This window comes from Dipodomys spectabilis, unplaced genomic scaffold (genome assembly GCF_019054845.1).
Source record: "Dipodomys spectabilis isolate Male_0828 unplaced genomic scaffold, ASM1905484v1 ptg000096l, whole genome shotgun sequence".
Classification (NCBI taxonomy): Eukaryota; Metazoa; Chordata; class Mammalia; order Rodentia; family Heteromyidae; genus Dipodomys; species Dipodomys spectabilis.
The window spans coordinates 13,253,292-13,259,896 of record NW_024870773.1 but is presented as its reverse complement, the minus strand read 5'-3'; the positions used below and the strand labels follow the sequence as shown (position 1 = coordinate 13,259,896).

General features: G+C 37.1%; 1 non-coding gene across 1 annotated transcript; it reads left to right on the top strand.

The window, feature by feature from the left end:
• The first annotated feature begins 5,780 nt into the window (after positions 1-5,780).
• On the top strand, positions 5,781-5,887 carry LOC122113325. Its single transcript, XR_006148409.1, has one exon. It is a non-coding gene; the product is annotated as a U6 spliceosomal RNA (small nuclear RNA).
• The last annotated feature ends 718 nt before the right edge of the window (positions 5,888-6,605 follow it).

Sequence of the window (6,605 nt, the reverse complement as noted above, 5' to 3'; positions counted from 1 at the left end):
AAACTGAAAGTACATAGTGCACACATAGTGGTCCTTAAATATTTTTTCTTAAGTGGAAACTGTTGTTCACTTGGTTGACAAGTGAACAACATTCCAAATGCTGTTGTTGCTATTATGAGTAGAAGAGAGCCAAACACGCAGATTGGTGATGAGATTTCAGATTGCCTTTAGGATACATTCTAATGATAATTTAGAATATACTGGAACCTCAGTGAATAACAGAAAATAAAATCCTTAGGCTTGTTGTGTATCATGTGAAGCCTATTGGTAAATTTTGAGATATTATCTAATGTCAAAGAATCCCATGTTGAGAATTTTGTTTCTTTACCTATTTCCCTCAGGAGTCAAGCTATGAGTAACAATGATCAAACTTACTTCAAATTCGAGTCACTGGGGAGCTTTGAGTATGTGTTGTTCTCCAGGTCCCCTTTATGGGGATTGCATTAGTCTAGGCGTAGATTATCATGTCTGATAATCTGGGTCTCTTTTACTCTATTGTTTGTCATCTTTATAACAGTGTATATCTTTGGACTCTTTTTCTCTGTTCTCTGAAATGGCTAAGTTTTCTACACTCCTGAGCTTTTATGTATACAGTATATTCTTGATATCTGTGGCCATTGGGATCCAAGAAACCACCATTGAGGAAAAACTGAGCTCCCAGATTGCACAGAAGTTTAACACAACTGACCACAATGCAGGACAGTTCTGCTTAATAAGCACCCAAGAAATTTTTCTTTTTGTTTGACTGTTTTTGGTCAAAACTATGTGTCATAAATTCACACATGAAGCCAAGGTACTGAACACTAATTCTTTACCCAAATATCTTAATTGTCAAGTCATAAGTTTTGTGTCTTACATATGTCAAGCTTTTGTTTAGAAAACCTATCTCATTCTAATTTTATATAGCCATAGATATAGCCCAGTCCCTGGTAAGTTGTGGGAAATAAAGAAGAAGAAAACAGAACAACACTTGGGGAGAATACTAGCTTTACTTAAGAAAATGTGTGGATAAAGCCCCTTACAGTGGAATGTAATAACTTGAAAGAAGGTATTTTCCCAAGAACACACCTGAAGCAATCAATGCACTCGCTAAAGGCTTCTGCTTTACAAATGAAGAGAAATGTAGGCGTCAGAGGAAAGCAAAGGATGCAGAAGACGGGAACCAGAGAAGAGGGAGAAGTTAAGAGGTCAGTAATCTGAGCTTCGCAATCTTTAGTCAGAATTTTCACAGAAGAGCATCAATTTTTAAAGTTTAACTTGCTTATCTTGTTATACTAGTAATTAAAGCTACTTTCTGACTCACTCAAGATGCTAGGAGTTGACATCACAATACCATAAAAAAAACCCTGCTATAACTTAGCACTGTTCTCTCTTACCTTTTTTTAAAATTGTGGGAAATGATTGCTTCCCCTTGGGTCAACACAGAGTGAAATATGGTGAGTTATGAACAGAATGCTTTTGGAATTGAATGAATTTCACGAAAGCCAGAATATGGTCAGATTTGACCACTGTCAGGCTCTGGGTAGGCATCTTATAGAGATCATTAGATGTTCCACGGAAAGTACAATGAAGAATCAATCTGTCTCATTTAAAGCATAAATTATGCATATATCATGATATTATGGACTAAAGAAAGAAATTGCTTTCTCTTGTTTGGTACAAAGAAATTGCTTTCTCTTATTTGGTGTGTAAGGAATTCCTAACTAAAAAGCACAGATCATTATAGTCCTGACATTACAACCGAAACAGACATTGCAAGTGCAAGGTTGTGATAATAGTGAACTAAATTAAGATATGTGGATTCTTCAGCCTAGTAGCTGATGCATGGTAAACATGTTGTGTTAATCATCATGATTTATTGGAAGAGTTCTCAGTTCGGCTTTGCATGAGAGTCACCTAGAGTTTTAAACACGCATGCTCAGGCTCATCCATAAATCCATTCGTTGAACTTGAACCTGAGCATGTGTAGAAGAACATCACAGTGTAGGTAGCACTGCAATTCTCTTGGTATTAACTCAAGAAGAAAAACATGATTACCTTTAGAAATTCTATCACCAAAACCACACAACACAAGCTACTTAGTCTTAGAGCCCTAAGTGCTCCAATGAGAGCTGTCTAAAAGCCTCTGGCTGTCAAAGGGAGGTGTGGGAACAGCAGCTGGTGAGCATGTTTCTGGCTCCTGTTGGCATACATTCCTGAGGAGAGAATGTCTCTATCTTTCCACACTGAGACAATAGCATTTTTCTCTTTGATTTGTTTTGAGGATGAATTCAAAGACTCAGGAACACTGCTGGTGTCTATGATCATTAACATTTGTCCTTAAAATGCTGAACCATCTTTTTTCTTTCCTGTGACTCCACTTGTAACTGCTTAATAAGAATTTTGCATTTTAGGAGGGTTTGACATTTATGTTAGGACCCTTTGATGAGACAGAAGTTTCCACATAGCTGTGGTTTACGAAATTTCCTCTTGCCTGGCACTGATGATCACCCACATCTCATATATATATATAATTTCCTCTCAGACTGTTACCAGAATTGTATCCATCAGGCCTGGCTCTGAGTTCTAACATTTGTCTAAATTAGGAGAGAGTGACAGTATATATGAAATTGGAAAAAATGAATTTATTTACAGTTTCGGCCAAAATTAAGGAGAAAGTCATTCTCAATCTGTGTCTATCTTGCTCATAGCAGTGCTGCTTATAGAAAAGCTGGGTCATAGTAATTTGTAGATTTAGCTGTGGGTTCCAGGTATGGACTTAGGAGATGGTAATTTGTTTTTTTTATTGGCAGGATGAGTCAATGCTGTGGATGTGGGCCATTTTTACTCCCAAAGTTCTGTTTCCTGTAGGGGTCCTAGTTCCTACAGCTCCTGTTTTAAGAATGATAATGTCCACATGCACAAGCTCTTAAGTTGCTGCTTAGATTCTTAAGTTGCTGCTCAAATCACGATGAAGATCTAATCATTGTGATTTCAGGACAAGATAAAATTTGTCCAGTATTCAAGATTCTCCAACATTATTCTCATGTATAATGCTCTTGCGTTAACTAGTTAATCAGCTGAGAGTGTTACTTGTTATACCCAGCACTTCAAAGATAAAGATAATTTCAGGACAGTTATACTTTAAGTTAACAGATTCAGCTCTTCCCTCTACAACCTGAGATTGAGCTAATGATAGATATAAAGAGAAATTCTAGGTACCATCATATATGCCCAAACATTATCACATTCTCCTTTAGAAGTAGTGATTAAGAGAAAAAAATTAGGTTAAGTGAAGTAAGTCAGGCCTAGAGAGACAAAGGACCTATGTTTTCCCTTCTATGTGGAAGCTAGATTTAGCTTCCAAACTCATAAGTAATTATGTTAGGTGGTATGCAACTGTATATAAATGTATTAACTAAAATATGGTAGATTCAAGAAAGACCTCAAATAGTGTAATTAGAAAGGCAAAGCCAAAATTAAGCAACATAAAACATTGGGAAGCAGGTACTTGAAAGGGAAGGGATGAGGCCAAGAAGAAAAGGAAAGATGAATAAAGAGAAAGGGGGGAAGGAGGATGCAGACAAAAATCTAATGTATATCCTACAAAATTAAGAAGAGGAAAAGGGTGGGTAGGGGAGGGATGGGTGAGAATGTTGAAAGGGGTGACACTGATCTAGACACATTGTATTCATAAACTACTTTGTTAAATGGCAACGCCTTTGTGCAACTACCTAAAGATGATAATAAACAATAAATTCCCAAAGTTTACTTTGGAAATTTACTTTGAAAGTAAACTTCCTTTGTAAATGCTACTTAACCTCTTTCTATTTCTGTCTGTAAAATGGGGATAACTCACATTTACTGCATAGGTTTAGAAAAGGTTAATGCAGTGTGTCCAGGGCTTACAGGGGAAGAGAATATTACCCAGAAATGACTTCCTATTAATGGCTAATAGATTTGGTGTATAAACATACAAATCCATTTTACCATGATTTAATCCTAGGGCTTTCCTAATGGAATTGAGCTCTAGATCCTGCTTATTGAATGCTTTCCTTTTCTTAACTATTTTCCCCACTCTCTAACACATGTTTCTTTCCTTCTGAAAACATCACTTTCTACTCAAATATGTGTACCAGCAAATTAAGGCTTTCATCTTCCTCCAATCAAAAGAGAAATTAGAATAATGAAATTCAAATTGAACTTCCTGATGTGTAGAGGGCTGCTGGGTACTTGTTGCTAGTACTACAGTGTTATTGCTATGGATGGAATGTTTGTGTCCTTCTTGACTTCTTGTTCGGACTCCCAAACCTGCAGTGTGATTTGTGTTTGGATTTGTGGCCTTTAGGATGTAATGGGGTTATAAGGATGATGCCCCCCAAAATGGGATTCATGTCTTTAGAAGAATAGAAGGTGATAAAGCTTTTCTTCTGTGCTTCCTCTTCCATTTCTTCCTCCCTTTCCTGTTATTTTTCTCTCCTCACTTCTCTCTCTCTCCCTCCCTTCACATAGCAAGGGAAGGGCATAGAGCATTTCCAGGAAAAGGCTCTCACTGGACAATAACCTTTTCTAGCCTCCAGAATGTGAGATAAATTTCTGTTGTACATAGTCTTTATTAAAGCTACACTGACAGAAATAGCTGGGATTACACATGATGTGGGACGTAATGTCAAGTAAAGAGTCTACATATCATGCAAACAGAAATGTCTAAGAGTATTCATTCTTGCTCTTAATTTACTTCATCATTTTGATACCTTTTGGTATCAAAATGCTCTTGGTTGGGTGCTACGGCACAAGATTATGTGGAGCAAATTACAGAAATGGTCAGGGCTGGGGATAGATTTCAGCTATGAGCAGCAGAAGATAAACTTGGTAAAATGTGAATGATTAAATGGACCAGAGGGTTGTCTGTCTAATGTAGTAAGAAATTCGGAAGTAGAATGTCTTAATCTGGTGAGTTTAGGGGTTTCCTAGTAGACATGGTTTCTTTCATTCTTGTACTCATTTATATTCGCATGTTTTCAGTATGACTGTTGTACTTTTAGGAGTTGTTTCCATGCTCCAGACAGAATGGGAAAAAATAAATAGGAAAAGCAAAATTCCCAAACATATACTATTGTCCATCTTAAAAGCCTATCCCCAAATATTGCATTTACTCACTGGTAGTGAACTCACTTCCAGTTTTCATGCTATCAAGCTGTGGGGCATTCTGGGGAGCTTCTTCATGCTCCAGTGTCAGTTTTGGAGGAAGTCACAGGAAATAAGACTTTAGGTGATTTTTGCATAACTGACTTCTAGCATTCAGACATTTATCTTGTAAGAAGTTCAAAACACGTACTTGTGGCAGAATTCAACAAAATTAACCTATGCTATTAGAAGCAAAGAGATGTTCTACTTTATCAATGGATTTAAGACAAGTGTGATTTTTTTTTTTTTTTTTTTTGCTAGTCTGGGGCTTGAGTTCATGGCCTTGGCACTGTCCTTGAGCTCTTTGTACTCAAGGCTAGTGCTCTACCACTTGATCCACAGCACCACTTCTGGATTTTTCTGAGTGGTTTATTGGAAATAAGAGTCTCATAGACTATTCTGCCTGGGCTGGCTTAGAATCACAGTCCTCGGATCTCAGCCTCCCCAGTAACTAGTATTGTATGTGTGAGCCACTGGCACCCGATTGACAACTGTGAATTTTAGGTTGTCATGTTCTACCTGATACTTACTTAAATAGCTATTAATATTAAGAAATACTGAGGTTGAATTAAGGGGAGAAAGGGAATTTTGTACTCCCAATACAACGTTTTGGAGTGCTCGCTTCAGCAGTACATATACTAAAATTGGAATGATACAGAGAAGATTAGCATGGCCCCTGCACAAGGATGACATGCCAATTTGTGAAGTGCTCCATATTTACCATAGCTAAGATATGGAACCAACCCAGATGCCCCTCAGTAGATGAATGGGCCAAGGAAATGTGATATATATATATATACATATATATATACATATATATATATAATGGAATTTTATGCTTCCATCAGAAAGAATAACACTGCCCCATTTGTAAGGAAATGGAAAGACTTGGAAAAATTCATAGTAAGTGAAGTAAGCCAGACCCAAATATGTCCCATAGTGTCCCTTATTTGCAATAATTAGTATATGTCTAGGATAATCTTAGCAGATGAGTAGAATAGTTCAATAGCTTTGTACATATGACCATATAAGATGAAGCAAAGTGAAATGAACTCCAAGACATGGACACAAGAGGTTTTTCTTTGTTGTTGTTGTTTTTAATGTACTATGCGATTTTTTTGTTTTCTTTTATTTTTATTTTTTTTAATGTGAGAATACCATACAGAGGAGTTACAATTACATGGGCAAGGTAACAAGTACATTTCTTATCAAGCGTTGTTGCCTTCTCTTTGTTTCCCCTTCCCATCGCTTCCCATACTCTCCCCACCCCCCACCAAAGTTGTAAAGTTCGTTTTTCGACATAACGACTTGTGCATCTCATTGTTGCGGTGGGTCCACCTGTATCCCTAGTTAAATGATTTGTTTTTTCCCTTCCTCTCCACAAATTATACCAACATCAAATACAGTGAAAGCATGGGTTATATTTTGGGGGAGGGACA